The sequence below is a fragment of the Sinohyriopsis cumingii genome, chromosome 8, assembly GCF_028554795.1.
Source record: "Sinohyriopsis cumingii isolate HCF-2022 chromosome 8, ASM2855479v2, whole genome shotgun sequence".
Taxonomy (NCBI): Eukaryota; Metazoa; Mollusca; class Bivalvia; order Unionida; family Unionidae; genus Sinohyriopsis; species Sinohyriopsis cumingii.
In genome coordinates, this window is record NC_142968.1 from 126194324 (window position 1) to 126212509 (window position 18186).

At 32.2% G+C, this 18186-nt stretch overlaps 1 protein-coding gene across 1 annotated transcript in view; it reads left to right on the forward strand.

Moving 5' to 3' along the window:
- The window catches only part of LOC149794593 (uncharacterized), a 91221-nt gene that overhangs the window by 641 nt on the left and 72394 nt on the right, over positions 1–18186 (forward strand). The window lies entirely within an intron of this gene.

An 18186-nucleotide genomic window follows, 5' to 3' on the forward strand; every position in this document is an offset into this window, starting at 1 on the left:
AGTAAAAGTACTTGTCCTCATACTTGGATACTTTACCCCATGGCTGATGTAGACAGATTATTGCTAGGTTTTATACTGTTATTTGTCTCTAAACCAACAAGTATGATATTTGTCATCTTCCTCTCATGTCAACTAGTCTGATGTCATTGAGTCTGATGTCATTGAAGGCTGCAGTATTGTAGCTAAGGCCTAACAAGTGTCTCTCTGCTAGATATTATTAAAATTATGACATAATTGACCATAATGGGAAACAACAAGATTGATTTAAGCTGTGGATGGTCTACACACACTTGTTACAAATGCATTTTAGTAAGGCGTTTTTGGACCACTATTTATATACAATCCAGATTCAAAGATATTTAAAAAGAACTGGTGTTTTTAGACATAAATTAGATAAATTTATAACCTATTCAGATTTCTCCATGATGCTGAAATCCACACGATAAACACATGCTTTTAATTTTGTATGCATGAAAATAACAACAGCCTAGTCATACATTAGATATACGTGGGGTACAACATACATTTAGACATACATTGAGTAAAATAGACATTAGACATATACATGGAGTACAACAGACATCTAGACATTTACATGGAGTACAACATACATTTATACTTAGAGATGGAGTACAACAGACATAAGACATGTACATGGGGTAGTCATAGTTACACAATTAGTTTTTGTTGGCAACTTTCTTTCTTATTTGATCTATTTCAGCAAAGTGTGTATCAGTCTTATAGTGTGTGGGCTATCCATCAGAGTGAAAGGAGATTGTAACAGGATTAGGTAAAGCTGCATAGACCAAATTTTAACAGGATATTTAGACCCATATAAATTGATTCTTGGTGCTTACCATTTGATTAGAAAACTAACTACATATGTGTTCTTTGATGTTTTATTTTGATAAGTAACACTCAGCACACTTTATATTTTAGTCTTCTGTAGTGTATGGAACATTTTGTATTTTATTATATACAATATTTAGAAAAAATATTGCCAAAATTTTGGAACTTGTATGTCATATGAATTTGTGCTCCCATGTTAATCATCATAAATTGTCATAAAATAATTTGTTTGGCAGTGTCATGTGCTTCTTTCTGATTTCGAATGATTATAATGTGTACCTTTCCAATGGCAGTTTTAAATAATTTCTTGATGCTAAGTGAAAGGCTGTAGATTAAGTCCATTTTAGCTAAATATTTTGGTTTTATATGCAAGATTTCTCGTCACATAGTTGCCTAGTGGTTAGAGCACCCACCTCGGATGTGGGAGGTGGCAGGTTCAAAACCCGGCCTAGTCATACCAAAGACTTTAAAAAATGGTACTAACAGCTGCCTCGCTAGGTGCTCAGTATTAAGAGGTTAGTGTTAGGACTGGTTGGTCTGGTGTCAGGATAATGTGACCGGGTGGGACATCATGCTACATATCTGCGGCATGATGCCCCAGTACTAGACATCACTATAAACTGCCACACTGCAAACATTGTAGCAATGTGACTGAAAATTATTAAAGCTACGTTAAAAACCCAAATCACACATATACACATACACACACACACACACACACTCATCACATATGTCAAGACGAATGGTTGTGGATGTTCAAAACAGAATACTATAACAACGTTGATGAGAGTGATGGAGAAAGGTCAGACCTTAAAGATTATGAACCTAAACCAGCTGCTGCGGTGAATTTTTGTTGAATCTTGTTTATAAAAAAATGAATGTAGTATACTGTTTTGCTTAAAAACTAAACGATGAAAATGTGACTATCTCCATTTCTTGGCAGCTTTATCGATTTTTTAAGTGGAATTAAGATAATTAAAAACATTAATATTGCAAATAAACTAATTTCTTCCTTGATTCTTTTTAGCTGAACATAAAATAAAAGAATAAAAAAGATATTGAGAATTGTTATTCTAATAACATCAGTAAGCATCATAGTTATCACTGTTCTTAATTGTCTTAGAGTTTCATAACAATACTAAATTTTTCACACTGAATGAGCGTTACCAATCTGATGACTTCTTGTATTGGTGACATGCACATTGTTCTGAATTATTGCAAGAGAAAAAATGTATCTTTATTGGGGCTCCTACTTGTAAAGCAAAACGTTTTCAAGGAATGCATCCTGGACTGCAACTTTCAAAATCCCATGGAGAATCCTGCTGCTCAAATTTGATTGGATGAAAGTCAGTAATAGATGGAAAGCACATAAAAGTATTATAGATATATAATGACCCTGTCTCATCCTGTATCATCATTTGAAATCCATGTGATAAAGTCTGTTACAGTTCCATTACTCATGAATAGAGTACTAATTGAATAAATTACAAATGGGTTTCCTGCAATAAATGGATAATTGATTCAGCTGATTGTCTATAAAAACACACAAAATTTATCTTGTCTAATTTTCATTTGTATGAAATAATATTTGTGTGTAATATTCTATGAAAACTTTGAGCTGAAACCATTTAAGTTAAATATTTTTAATGCACATACATAAAAACAGTTGTTTTTCTGATAAAGATTCTCGTTGAGTTTATAACTTTAATTTGAGCCTTTGGGTTTCACTTAGGAATTAATAAATAGATCAACATCCTATTTCATTTTGTGTGAATCATTGTAATTGAACTGTTATGGTGGAATATTATTTAACATCTCAAATTTCAAATCATTTAACCATCCACTCCAGTGGCCTAGTGGTTAGAATGCCCACCTTGGATGAGGGAGGTTGCAGGTTTGAACCACAGCCAATTCATATCAAAGACATAAAAATGGCACTAATAGTTGTCTCGTTAGGTACTCAGCAATAAGAAGTTAGTGTTAGGACTGGTCAGCCAGGTGTCAAGATAATGGGACTGGGTGGGACATATTGCTGTATGTCTGCAGCATGATGCCCAAGTGCTGGACTTCACTATAAACAGCTGTACTACAGACATCATAGTGATAAAACTGAATTTTTTTTAAGCTATGTTAAAAATCCTAATCTCACAAACACAAAACATTTAACTATTCTTTAATAGGGTTTTTTAATAGTAATTTGCAATGTGTCTATTCTTAATGGCCTTTTTAATACTCTCAAATTGTAAGGAATTATTTACATGTGAATAAATTGCTGAAAATGAGTAAAAACTAGCAGACTAATTATTGCTTACAAACTATAATTCCATTTTTGATACTTTTGTGTAACAAAAAGGTTGCTGTTGCTGTCAACATTGAACCACATTGCCTCAGTTTGAAATGTTTACCTCCAGTATTTTAACACCAAGAACTGTTTTTCAAGCGTGTAAGAAAATAATTGTATGAATTATATTCCCAACTAAAAAATATCAAATATTTGTCTCCATGTCTGACTTACTCCATGTCTGACTTAATACATTTTCTACCTGCATCCAAAATAAGTATAAATACCAAATTTATTGTGAATTTAATGCCAAGTAGTGTGAAAATTAAAAAATTTTTGTTTAGTGTATTTTAGTATGCATGTTTCTCTACATGTATATTTATATTGTTTAGTGTAATTTTATAACAAAGATTTGCATACATATTCATTTCTAAACCCTATGGCTACAAAAGTCAGAAATTTTTGCATAGAACTTTAAATTACATAGTGTAGCTTTTAAAACTTTTGATTGCTTCTAGACTAATTAAGGTATTTTCAGTATATATATATATATATATATATATATATATATATATATATATATATATATATATATATATATATGGTAAGAAATAAAATCTAGTGGTGTACATTGGTTGTGTGACTGTAGTGACAGTATTTACGGTAGGAAACCAGTAAATTGCACAAAGGAATAAATAAGAAGGGACTTGGCAGATACCATTTACGTCGCCATGGTGGCAAATGTGATGCACTTATACTGGCAAAATGTGCCTGGAAACCATGGATTTGTATAGTTTCTACAGCATGAACTGCTGGCAGTATGGAAACCTGATGAAGAGAAACCGTGCAGATGTACGGTTGGTAGATATTTAGCAGGTTGTGATATCTGTGGCCTTGCATTGATTGGAGTATAATTTATGTATAGAATGGACATGTTGGGCTTTCTAATTTACAACTGAAGTTGTATGGAAGTCTTTGGAAATTTGGGGTAAACGTATGACATCTAGCAGGAATCATGCTGGGGTTGGACACCATTCAGTCAAGTAAAGAACCCTGGCTTGTAACAAGAAAATTTCCAGAGGCAAAACAAGTGGGAGTTTTGAATAGTTCTGTGATAGTGTTGTAAGTGATATGGTTTTTATTTTGTTTAGCGCAGACTATTCATTTGCAAATTTGGGAAGAAAGACGTGTCCTATAAAATTTTAAAAAATAAATATTATTGATAGAGCACCTTTAAAATTTTTATTTTGGTTTTGTGACATTTAGTTTGCAAAAGTAGATAGATTTTTTTTGCTTTTAAGTAATATGTTTAATTTGAGTGCTTATGTCCAGTCAAGACTGAGTATTTTATCTAGGATATATACAAAGCTGATACTGAAAGAGTGTATATCAGAGGGAGCAGAAATTCAAGAGAGTTAGTGAGAAGCAGCATGTTACATTTTTTCAACATGTGGTAGCTAGACCTGGGCCAAGTGATTGATTTTCCCCCACTAATAAGCTCGAATGAACTAAAAACAATATCAGAATTATTGGCCATGAAATCCTGTGAATACTCGGTTCATGAATTTGGCTGTATAATCATTAATTAACTGAGAAAAACCGCTAAAGAAGAATGTGTATTTGACAACACACACCCCCACTGTATTGTGTTAAGTTCATAAGCTTTATACTGAATTTACTGGAACCCCATAACATGTTTGGCAATAATAATAACAACACTAACAATAACGTGGTTTCAACATTTATTTGCACCTGATTGGAAACATTAATGGGTACATTGGTACTGCTGTTTGCAAAGGGCCATAAAATGTATAGCTTGGAAGCATTGAAATAAACTCTCCAAAATGGACATTGAGAATCAGACTCTTGAAATTGTACTAGGTGATGGTGCCCATTTAAAACAAAAATGCATGTGCTCTCAGTGGATTGCCTGTCTTTTAGGTACATGACTATTAGGAAGAAGCGAAACACTGATCCAGTTCGAAAAACATACAAAAGTTCCCTTTTGCTGCTATATATTGAAACGCCATTTAGAGCAAGGCGTTCAGTATGGAAACATAAAAATTTGATATCGGGCACATTTGCCTAGCCGACAGAAGTGGCAATATAAATTTTCAGGGTGGGTTATAATCGTTTCCCCATGATTATTAATTCTGGTTGGGTATAAGACAAAGCATCAAACGGGTTGAGATACTAAAGATGCACAGTTAAAATCAAATTGATCTGCGCCTATCGGCGGTGTAAATAGTGTGATTCTAGTGAGTTGATTATAAGATGACAGATGTCTATTTTTTATGTTCTTATGAATAAGTTGTTTTTAATTAATCATGTGCAGTGTTAGATCAGAACAGTTTTAGAAGTTATTTGCTGCTTGGAACCAGAGTTTGGTAAATTAGTTATATTTGTTTGGTTTGTGCTGTGAGTGAAGCAGAGCTAAATTGATAAGGGAAGGTGTTAGTTTTATGTGTGATTGTGCAGAGGTTAGACTGTTTCTTTCTGTCCCTATAGAGTTAGCACTTGTGGTGAACAGCTGATTGATGTCATTGTCAGGTTTAGCATTGGTCTGTGGATGACAATGTGTGTGGCGCCAGTTGGGGGTTGAAGACATGGTTGACTTGTTTTGGAGGTTCGTAAGAGACTTGTTATTCTCTGATGAACGTATTCTCTAACCTCATTGTACACAGGAAGGTTCCTGTATTATATTGTCATTGACCTGCTAGTGACTTGCCAGTTGGAAATTGTTTCATACAGCGTATTTTAAAAATTGTTTTCTACCATCTTGACACTCATAATGGTCCAGTGTGGTTTCCATCATGCATAGTTTGAGTGGTCTGCTTGGATGGAATAGTGTCCATTTGGGAAGTTCTGAAGGACAATTCATAGCATTTAATAATTAATCAGCAGCATGAAGTAATGGTATTGCACACAACGGTATTGTTGAATCGATTACGTGATGGTGTTCCAAACATTTGCTTTTGGGAATAGGTGATCTATGGTCTTGCACTGATTAGAGTAAAATGTATGTATAGAATGGCTTTCTAATTTACAACTGAAGTTGTATGGAAGTCTTTGGAAATTTGGGGTAAACTTATGACTACTAGCAGGAATTGCACCAGGGTTTGACACCGCTCGGTCAAGTAAAGACCACTGGCTTATAACAATGTATATACATATATATATATGTATGTATGTATGCATGCATGTATGTATATTGGGATATATCTGTATTGTCAACCTTTATACATGTAATATTAAGTTTTATCAGATGACCTAAATTCTCAGCACTTAAGGAAACACGTGATGGTAGAAGATCATCTTGTCTGCTGCCATGTTCTTTTGGTAACTGTTGTGTTCTTGATTATTCATAATGACACATTCTAAACTTGATAGTACCGAATTCAAAATATAAATATTAAAATATATATGGATTGTTCTCATCCTATACATTATGCATTATATCCTAAATAATTATTTTTCCAATACAACAGTGTCAGCTATAACCAGGTTGTTTGGGTTAATTTAATTAATTCTAGAGTATATTTTTCCTTATATCATTAAACGTTTTGTTGAATTATTTATCTCAATTAGGGTTAAGGTAATTTCATGTGGACATTAGAAAAGTTATTTAAAAATATATCTTCAACTGCCGTGTAGGATATATAAAATAATCTTTAGATGATGTTGTGAAAAATATAAAATTATTATTTCAAGATAACATTGAATTGCATTTTCCATAATATTGATTCTAACATTCCTATTTCTACCTTCTCATCCTTTCCTACCCTCATTTTATTTTGTTTAGTAAATTGTGTATATAAGCCATGTATTTGCTGTAGGGAGCAATGGCTTAATTTCTTTTCTCTTTCTAAATAGAGCATTTAAATATGCATATATATTTACACACATGTATGTGCATTTTTTGTCAAGACCCAAACTTTCTATGGAAATAAAATGCCATATCTCCAGCTTGCACAGTGAGATCTGTGGTAATGTAGTTGTTACAGTATTGGACTAAAAGGTTCACAGGTTTCATACACACCCAGGCCAGTCCGGGGTTGACTGACTTGATACATCCTTGACAAAGCAGTTAGCTCCAATTTCGTCAGCAAGATAATGGCCAGTAATTTGTCAAAAGTGCCATTAAAACCAACAGAAAAACTAAACTGTCATAATCAAAACTCTCCTTCATTTTCTGTTTTATGGTGGCCAGTGGTCTACAGTGCTACCATTTAGAGATCACTTAATAACTCACTTCTGTCCATGTGAGTTCAAGTCAAGGCTCAACCCCTGCAAGTGTGTGAGAAGTTTGCCAGTAGCTTCCCAAAGACAGTGGTTCTTCCCAGGTCCTTCCTCCACCAAATATACTGGCCACCACGTGTAGCCTATCTGTTGCTGAATTTTAAATACCATATGATGAAAGCAAAACATTCTTTTTAATTGAGAGAATGCTATGGATTATGTCACCCTTACCAATAATGTTGGTATATAAAATGTCGTTCTCTTGAGTTGCTCCCCTCATTATATTACCATCATGCCCAACATAAAAATTGTATATTTTTTTCCTATTTGTCCCCCATATGAGTACAACCTTTTTATATGAAATTATCTTTTGCTACAAGTGGGGTACTTGTGGTTTTATTGGAGAGAAACAACTGTATAAAAATGTTAAATTTGGAAAGTTTTCACCTAGAAAAATTGCAGCTTGTCATCTTATTGGTTATTTATTCCTTTACTAAGTTATCTCTCTACCAACATTTGGTTTGTTTTTTTGTGTTATTGGGGAGGGGAGTCTGTCTACATTATCAATGAAAATGGTATATCTCCCTCACAAGAAGTTTTTAATATATTACCCATGATCAGATATTTTGAAATAAGATAATAGATAGATTTTACTGATTTTGAACATTCCATCATTTTTATACTGTAACACCTGTATTGAAAGGCCACTATTATTAAGTATTAAGACCACCTGTCTTGAGAGACCATACCCCCAATGCACACATTTATTGAATATGTATGAGACACCTCCTGTCTTGGGAGACCATAATATTTTGGCAGAAGAGGTGCTCTTTCAATACTGGTTCTAGCGTACTACAATTATGTGTGTGATTTGAATTTTCAATGTAGCTTTATCATTTTTCAGTCATATCACTATGATGTCTGCAGCGTGGCAGTTTATAGTGATGTCTAGCACTGGGGCATCATGCCACAGACATGTAGCATTTATGTCCCACCTGGTCACATTATCCTGACACTAGGCCAACCAGTCCTAACACTAACCTCTTAATGCTGAGCACCTAGCAAGGCAGCTGTTACTACCATTTTTATAAGTCTCTGGTAAGACTCACCCAGGGTTCAAACCTGCAACCCCCCGCATCCAAGGCAGATGCTGTAATTACTAGGCCACTGAGTTGTATGTAGTATAATTACACTTCTTAGAACATTTTTGCAGTATACAGTAAAATGGCCACAAACGAGTGTATTTCAATAGTATCAACAAATTGTCATGTTTTAGGGTCTCACCTTACATGGCATTATATTTTGAATTTCCTAAAAGAGAAAAATGAATTTGATATATTTATTACAGAAACTCATATCCAATCAAAATAAGGAAAATCTTTTCTTATACAATATGGGACTGTGAATGATATTTTTAGTTCTTGTATAGAACATCAAAGGGTGTTGTAATCTTATGAAACAAGAACTTTAAAATGCATAAATTGAACAATATCAGGAAAGATATGAATGTTAACAGGTTATTATTGGCAGCATTAATTAAAGCTTGGAAACAAATTGATAAACATGCCACATAATGATTTGACTGATTTTAACTCTGAATTAAATAAACCATGTTCAAAATTTGCATCTAAAACATTATTTAAATTTGACTGGAGTTTGATGCAGTTATTAGTCTTAATAAAGATACAGTAAACTATGTACATTCAAATAATCCTAGAGATGTTATGACAAATATGGCTCACAAATTTAATTATGTCCAGACAGAGCTAAATAAAGAAAGAATAAAGGTTTACTTGGAGATGCAGAAACCCACACTAGCAGGCAAGCCTAGAGTGAATTAGGATACAGATCACACCACTCGTTGATAAAATTTGATTGTAAGGTAAACAGAGATAAAATAAAGCATATGAAAAATTGGAAATTAAATTACTCATTTTGTGTACTCCATCACTAACAAATTAAGGTCATTATAAAACAATATGCCTGGTCTGTATATTTCCTCCAAAAATCTTTGTAACATCATTTCATCACCTACATTTTTACAAAGTTGTAATGATGAAAATAGAAACTACAACATCATCTGTGTCTAAAGAAAGAAATTATTAAAAGGGACAATCATTTAATTGAGAATATTGTTAAATATTACATCAACAGTGACTCTAAAAGTCATTACAGTCTTACAGAGTGACGAATGAGGGCAACAACAGAATTCCGCTATCACATCTATCATGGGTGAGATTGAAAATCTGTCTATATAGTGTGCCATATTATCCTTGTCCATATTAATTCTTTAGGCTTGAAAAGTGTCTGAAAAGAGATGTATTTCAAGGTAATCCTTCAATAAAGAGGGGCCAAGTATTTTTAAGTTGTATGTACAGATTTGTTTATCTGGTGGATGAAAAACCTGAGAAACTCGCAGGAAGACAGACCAACCCACAGGAAGCTATTGGACAAAATATGCTGTAACATTAACCATTGCTTATTACTCTATAAGACAGTAAGAGTTCATGTAGATTCATGCTTTAAATGCTAAGAACATAAACCTTCCTGGTAAATATTTCACAAATCTTGGATGCAAAAGGTGTCCTGCATGATACATTTCATTTTATTGCCCAGATACTTGAACTATTTTTAAGCAGTTTCATGCAATGTGAAGTGAAGATAAATTTCGATAATTGACAATTAATTACAAATTCCTTATTTGTGCTTAGCATAAAAGTCCTATGTTTGGTACTAACAATATCATGCAGAGCCAATAAAATGCCTTCCAGTTGTTAAAATGAAAATGAAACCTCTGGTGTAATGTATCCCCATCGGGAATTCATTAACAATAGTACCTTGTCATTTTATGTTTTGTTTTTAAAACATTTTTAAAATAGCCTTGAACAAATTGACAGAACATAGACTATAAGATGACAACAAAGACAGCTATTTAACCCAAGCAGGATGTTGATTTGCAAACAATGTATTATAGTGTGATGTTTATAAGATACTAAATTTGTTTTGGCCTAACTATAGATGAATAGCATTTACAGTGTATAGTTCACAAGATATAATCTTACCAGAAAGACACCATTGAAAGTAACATTTAGAAAACACATCCCACTGCACAGTGACCTATTAATCATTATGCTGGAATGGTATTCCAAATCCACACCTCGGCAGCCATTACAAGATATGTTAATAACTACAAGACATGTTAAATGGACATTGTATTTTGAATCATGAAACATATCTATGATTTGAGAAAAGTGACTGCCTTGCAAAATGGTCTACCTCTTTTTAACACTGGTCATTGGAATTTTAACACTTTTGACATCAGTTTTAACACTGTTCATGACATTTTAACATTTTAACACTGTCCTTATGACTTCCAACATTTTAATACTGCCCTTGTGAGTTTCAATATTTTAACTCTCTTCATAAGAGTTTTAAACTGTTCATTGCAGCTTAACATTTTAACACTGTTCTTGTGAGTTCCAACATTTTAACAGTGTTCATGGGTGTTTTAACACCATTCATGGGAGTTAAATATCTTAACACTGTTGATGGGAGTTTCAGCATAGTTCATGAGAGTTTTAACACTCTTCATGTTTCTTTGTAACACAATTTGTGGTAGTGTTTATACTGTTTATGTGAGTTTAACAATATTAATGGGAGTCCAATAAATCAACCATGTATAAGTAAGTGAACCTTATATTAATGGCTTTGCAACGAACCTGTGTCCTGTCAGTCCATTAAAATAGAATATGTGCACTTAGTACATAATAATATGAAATCATGTTACATTGTGTGCCAAGAAGTAAAATAATGTGCAATAAGTGAAGTACCGGTACTCGTGATAAAACAGAATTTAATAAATTTAATGGATACATGCCTATACCTGTGTTATTAAAGGTACAGTTTTATAATGCAGGGCTTCATAGTAAGGGCCCACATTATGGATGGGACAGTTGGCAAAGAAAAAGGAGTAATGACAATTTTGTTCTTTACTATGATATGAATGCACAAAGATTAGCATTTAACATAACGAGATGTATATTAGCACAAATTTTGAATAGATAACTGTTTAATACATTATTACAAACTCTAATATTAACAGGTATATTAGTAGGTAATATTTAAATGTAACAAAATTATGTTTATTACATCATTACTAAGACAGCAGTGTTTACAAAGCTTTATAAAATGGCAAGCAATAACAAAACAATGCCACTTAATCGAACTCAATCAAACTCATCCTTGACCTTCCATAAATATTCAGGCTTATAGCTAACAGCTATTTGTATGTAAGCCATTGACTATGTCCATGCCATACCTCAGTTATTTGGATTGTTTCAATTACTGTATGTCATTTACCTGTAAATAAGGGCAGGATTTAGTTTGTAAGAAATGTATTTGTTTAATGTATCTCTCAATTGAGGTAAAACATCTTTGCTACATGTAGGTGTAGGTAAATAATGAGAATTCTTATCAATAATGCAACTCCATATATTGCCTTGATATGCAAGCAAGATTGTAGGATCTTCCCTAACTTAGAAACTGTGGAGTGTCATACAAATTTGAAATAGTGTTATATTGAAGTAAAATGATACTTATCAATGGTAACAATAATGAATATGTTTTTCAAAGGTAAATAACATAGTTTAAAGATTTTTTATACTAGCAAGCTCAACCTGATTTGTAATAACGTATAATCAACCAATTCTCATCAGCTGTAAATTTTCCCCAGCAATGCCAAATTTGATGCAAAACTTAGCAATACTTTAAGAGAAGAATTAACAGAAAATCCTACTAAACAATCCCCTTATTAAGCAGACATGTGGAAATATAATTAGATCTTATATCACTAATGATCATTTACACATTTGTTTACATGGCTACAGAGTTTCTAAATGTTTACAGGAAAGTGAACTGAACTAAGCCATTTAGAGGCATATATAGTGCAGCCCCACTCCTCACCAGTACATTTAACAAAGGAAACATGTCACTGTGACCTACATTCAGTGGTCTTGAGTGGTACACAGATATGTAATCTTAACAAGTTTAATGACTAAAGGTGTCACAAATGTATAAAGGTAGATAATTCAAATTTACATTTGATAGTGTCATGTATTGCTTGTCATTAGCACAAATGTATAAAGGTAGATAATTCAAATTTACATTTGATAGTGTCATTTATTGCTTGTCATTAGCACAAATGTATAAAGGTAGATAATTCAAATTTACATTTGATAGTGTCATTTATTGCTTGTCATTAGCACAAATGTATAAAGGTAGATAATTCAAATTTACATTTGATAGTGTCATTTATTGCTTGTCATTAGCACAAATGTATAAAGGTAGGTAATTCAAATTTACATTTGATAGTGTCATGTATTGCTTGTCATTAGCACAAATGTATAAAGGTAGATAATTCAAATTTACATTTGATAGTGTCATGTATTGCTTGTCATTAGCACAAATGTATAAAAGGTAGGTAATTCAAATTTACACCTGACAGTATCAGATTTTGGTTCTCACAATACAGCATTCACAAAATCTATTAAACAGTACATGTACATGAATAAATATAAGAGAAAAGTTTTTTGAATGTTTTGCAGGTAAGAAAAATTGTTTTCACATGAAAAACATAATTGTTTCACATGAAAAAATATATAAGACAAATAGTACATATTAATTTACAATACATACACATTCTGATACTCCTGATTTAAAAAGCTGATTTGCATATACAAACTCTTAATTGACTAATTTCTTTTGTGATAAAATTAGAAAGTACACCCATTACATATCCGTAAAAGAAAGGATGTGGAGTCTGTGTTGTAGCTGTGTAGGGTAGGTGGCAACAGCTACATTGGGAAACTTGCTGGTAGAGCTAGCAAACAAGGTTACATATTTATTTAATTCAAATTCAAAAGCTGTCTCAAACAATAGGATAATAAAATTTAGTTCGCCTATGCAGCTGGTGCTTTTGCGACCGGTTATGTCCTGAAGGTCAGGGTTCTTAATTAGTCGGAGTTGTGGGTATGGTGCCACCACAGCTCCGTTTTTATGTGCAAATTTTTGAATTTTGAATATGTCTAGGCGAGGCAAAGAGGAAAGGCACACCGGTGATACAGTAAGCCATTGGATGTCGATACGCCCTGGAACACGAAGCTCGTATGATCAAATTTTAGTCCAGTTTTGCAAGCATGTAAGCCACCTGTGCAATTTTCAAATTTCATTAAGTTGTATAATTCCTTTATTATTTTAATGATATTGGAATTTTGTGTACGTAGTGTACTTTTACATTTCTAAGTGGTACGAATCAGCTGGGTGTCCGGCACCCAATATACTGTGGGGTTTTTTTTTGTTCTGTTTTTGTTTTTCTCGGTTTTGAATTTTGATGGTGGTAATGAAGGATCAGATCAGCATTTTGTGGATAGAGCTTTAATCAAAAGAAAACTTCATAATCCAAAGGAAGAACCTTGTGTAAGAAGGTAATTTGAAAGTCGATGTCTTTTTCTTCTTCTTTGCTTTCTTTTTCTTCTCTGTCTTCTATCTGTTGTTCTCATGGTGTTTTGGTTCTGACTCGATTTTCAATATTGTAGTCCGGCATGACGTTTGCTACTGGTCCGTCTGGTTCTTGGGCTTTTATTTCTTTTTACTTTTTGAAATTTGAAATTGCATTGTGCCTCTATAATTTTGTTTTTTATAATATGTTGGTCTTGTGGGTAATGTTGGGTTTTAAATATTGTGTTTTAATAGTTTTGGGGTCTGTATATCTTTTATGTATTTTATTTCTGCTTTGTGCGGTGGGCCTGATGACCGGTCTTTTGTCAACTTATATTCTTAATTCTTGTGGGGACCTAAGTCTTGGTGATGTTTGTTTACACATTGCCAATCTTTGTCACCTTGTGCAACCGGGCCTGGTTGTTGGGTTAGCCACCTTCTATATATTATTGTTTCTTGCAAAGTGAAGTTGGAGAGTTATTTGTTTAGTTTTGTCAGACCTGTTTGTTTATTATTGTATTAGTAGCCTGAACACATGCAAACATGCAGTGGAAGAATTTTTTAATTAGTAATATACACACACTTACATATACCTATATATACACACATTTAAAAAAAAAGTTTTAAAGTGATATGGACATGCCTTTTGGCTAGCGGTCTTACCGTACCGCTTTAGTCTTGTATGGTGGTTGATGTTTGTTTAGAATGTGGCTATGTTTACTCTTGTGGTGTTATTTTCAGGCTAGCTCTGTTTTTGTTGTGATTTGGTTATTTCTATTTTTGTTTGAGTTATTTGGTTATTTCTATTTTTGTTTGAGTTATTTAGGTTATTTCTAGTTTTTAACTGAGTTATTTGTTACTTTTCCAGGCTAAGTCTATTTTGTTAAGATTGATGTCTTTGCCAAGTATTTTGGGTCACAAGGACTTTCAAGGACATCTAGCCCTTTTTTATTCCCTAAATTTAAGTTTGTTAGCCTGTTTCCTGGTTATGATAGGGCTGAATTTGTTTATATTTTTTATTTATCTATCTAGTGCTTGACGTTTTGTTCTCTGTTCCGTTTTTATTTTATTATGTTTGTTATATCTTGTTGTATTTGTTAATTTGCTTAAGGTACCATATTATATTTTTATATGTTTTATTTTATGCCTTTTTTAATATTTTTGGGTATGTTGTAGGGTTTCCGGGTTTATGCTGTATTTTATGAAAGTTAGTTTGTTGGTTATGATATCTTGTGCAAGTGTTGAATATATGGTCCAATATTTCCATTGTTGGGCAATATGGACAGTTTGTGTTTTGGTTTGTTTCTTTGTTGAGATGTTTTCCAAAACTGCTTTTTAGTAAAGTTTTTCCTGGTTTTATCCTATTAATAATGCGTAGGTCAGTAGTTTTTATGTCTTTAGTTCTTGTGATTGTTCTGTTGACCTCTTTTTGTAGCTGGAATAGGTGTCTGCCCTTGTTGGTATTTTCCCAGAGTTGTTGCCATTTCTTGTTTATTTTAATTCTTATTTGACTATATACCTCTTGTACACTGTAATCAAGATGTGTTAGTGAGTTGTTCATGAGGTTTAGTTTTGCTTGCTGGTCAGTTTTGTCATTTCCTGTTAGATTAATATGCGAGGGCACCCATAGGAATTCGACACTTTGTTGTTTTCCTTCAATCTCTCTGATGGATATTATTGTTTCTTCTAGCATGTTACCTCTGCCTTTTGTTGTGCCAGTCTCAAAGGATTTGGGTACGCTTAGAGAGTCTGTTATAATAACATATTGGTTGATATCTCACTAATGAGTTGTCTAGAAGTTGATTTGAAAACATATAAATGATTATAATATATCTGATCAGACTCACACTCACTTTCAACCCCTCTTCCTCAAAATATAAATGTTAAATAAATGTAGTTTATGTGTAAGGGTTGGCAAAGACTGCCAGAGTTCAAGTATAAAATATCTATTTCTTTAAAATCTATATATAAGATTATGACTCTTGCTAATTAGAGAAACTTCATATACTATCTTGCTTCTAATATCATCAGCATTTTCAAAATATAAAACTAATTGTAAGTCCTGTAAATAATCATTTAATTAATTTGCATAAACACAAATGCCAGTTCTCACTTACATAGACCATAGAGCTAGACCTGTTAAACCAAATGATTAATGTCCATAAGGTCATGGGGTCAGTGTGCTGTAAAGATTATGCTTGTATTGTTTTGGAAGATGTGGATTCTATTCAACATGGCTGTGTACAAGACTAGAAAATTGGAAAACAGTTAAATCATATAAAAAGTCCCTACTACATCTGTCATAGGAAAGAAATGATGTGGAGTCTATCATAGGAAAGAAGCTGCCTTGCAAAAGAAACAACCAAAATTTTGTATATCACGAAGTTTTAAGATAAAATACTGCCATATAAAAATATAAAATACTAAGGAAACTTTTGGTCATTTTTAACAAAAAAGGTTATGCCATGAGGCTCATTTGAGTATTTACATTCTTACAAAATATACCTGGTAGTTACAAGGAAACAAGAATAAAACTTAAACTTGTAACAAAAATATTTATCTCATAACATATTTTGTCCTTTTTAAATAAAATATAACAGTAATTTTCCCATATGGTATGATATCAAATAAGAGGCATAACTATGTTTTACAGGTATTTATTTTATAAAAATTATGATATTGTCACACTTTTTATTTAACAAGAAAATATTTCTAAATAAAGAAAATGATAATTTATGGACTGATTGTATTAACAAGCTCTACATGAATTCCAGTGATGTTCCAAATTAATTCCAGTCTTGAATGAGCTGATTTGCCAATTACATTCAGTGTGCAAATGTGTCAACAGTCTTGATGTATTACAATGATAAAATTAAAATGTCCTTTAATGCATTCACAATAATCAAAGATAGCGATTTAGTTCAGATTTACTGAGTACTTTGTAGTGCCAGTGAATAATTTAAAAAATAAATCCTCTCAAAAACTAAACAACAGTAAGACTGATAACACTTTGGGTGTTAAGATAAGAATGGGTAACTTTGAAATAAAAAACACTAATATGAAATGATAAGACACAATAATACAGCCAGGATGAGGGTAATTTTCCTATCAAGTTCACAGACAACTTAAGAACATTCTTAATTTAAAAATAAAAAACTACAACCTTCAAAACAACCTATAGCTCAACAACTGTAATCTTGTTCACCTCCATGTAATAATGATCTTAATACATAATCCAAAATCATAAAGATATATTAGTTATGCAATATGTTTTTTACGAAATAAAAAGACATTAGTCAGGTAGAACTTAAACTCAATTACTGACTCATTCTGAAATATATAACATTATCATGGAGAAAATCCAACACAATACAAATCAAATATAAGTAACATGACCCATTCATAGATTTGCTAACAAACTTGCCTTTTCTTATATATATATATATATATATATATATATATATATATATATATATATATATATATATATATATATATATTTTTACAGCAACAGAATGTGTACTTATTTCATCCTATATTCATGCAAAATGGTTTCAGAAACATTCACATGTTATGTATATTTAATTTACATTGTTAAGTATTTGTTTTTATTACTGCATTACATGCTATTGTAATGTAGCATAGTATGCTCGACTTGACCTTGTCCAAAACTGAGTTAATTTCTGCTTGACCCAAATTGATTTTTTTAAATTTTATTCTGTATAAACAACTAATGCATAGCTAAATTATTCTCTCTGTGTATGGGCGTAATGTCAGGATCATTATTAATAGAAGAAGTAAATATGTTTACTTGTGTCTAGGTTTTTGAATTTCCTGCAACTAATCCAGGTTATGGTTTTTATTTTGTAAATATTAGGATCATTACAGAAGGATATTTTCCATTAAATAATTTTTTTAATAGAAAATACTAATTGTGACCAGAGGTCAAATAGAGGATTATATAATCTTCTAGCTGAGTGGATTATTTTGTTCATTATTTAAGTCTTAGCACAATCATATTATATGTTGTGACCAGTAATTTTTGGCTTAAGTTTATTTCTTCAAATTACTGAATTCAAGTGAATATTTTCTTTGTAAATACAAAAGTGCTCTGATAAAATTATTGGATAGAGACATTCACTGAAATTTATAGTGACTTCAGACCTGGAATTATATTACTGTGATTCAACAAAAGACTGTTGACACATCACCACTTTTTAAGCTACCACCAACACATCATCGTCTTCAGCTTTTGGATTTATTTAGGAATTCTACTAAATTTTATTCATAACTTTAAATTACTAGGACTTGTATCTGTAATT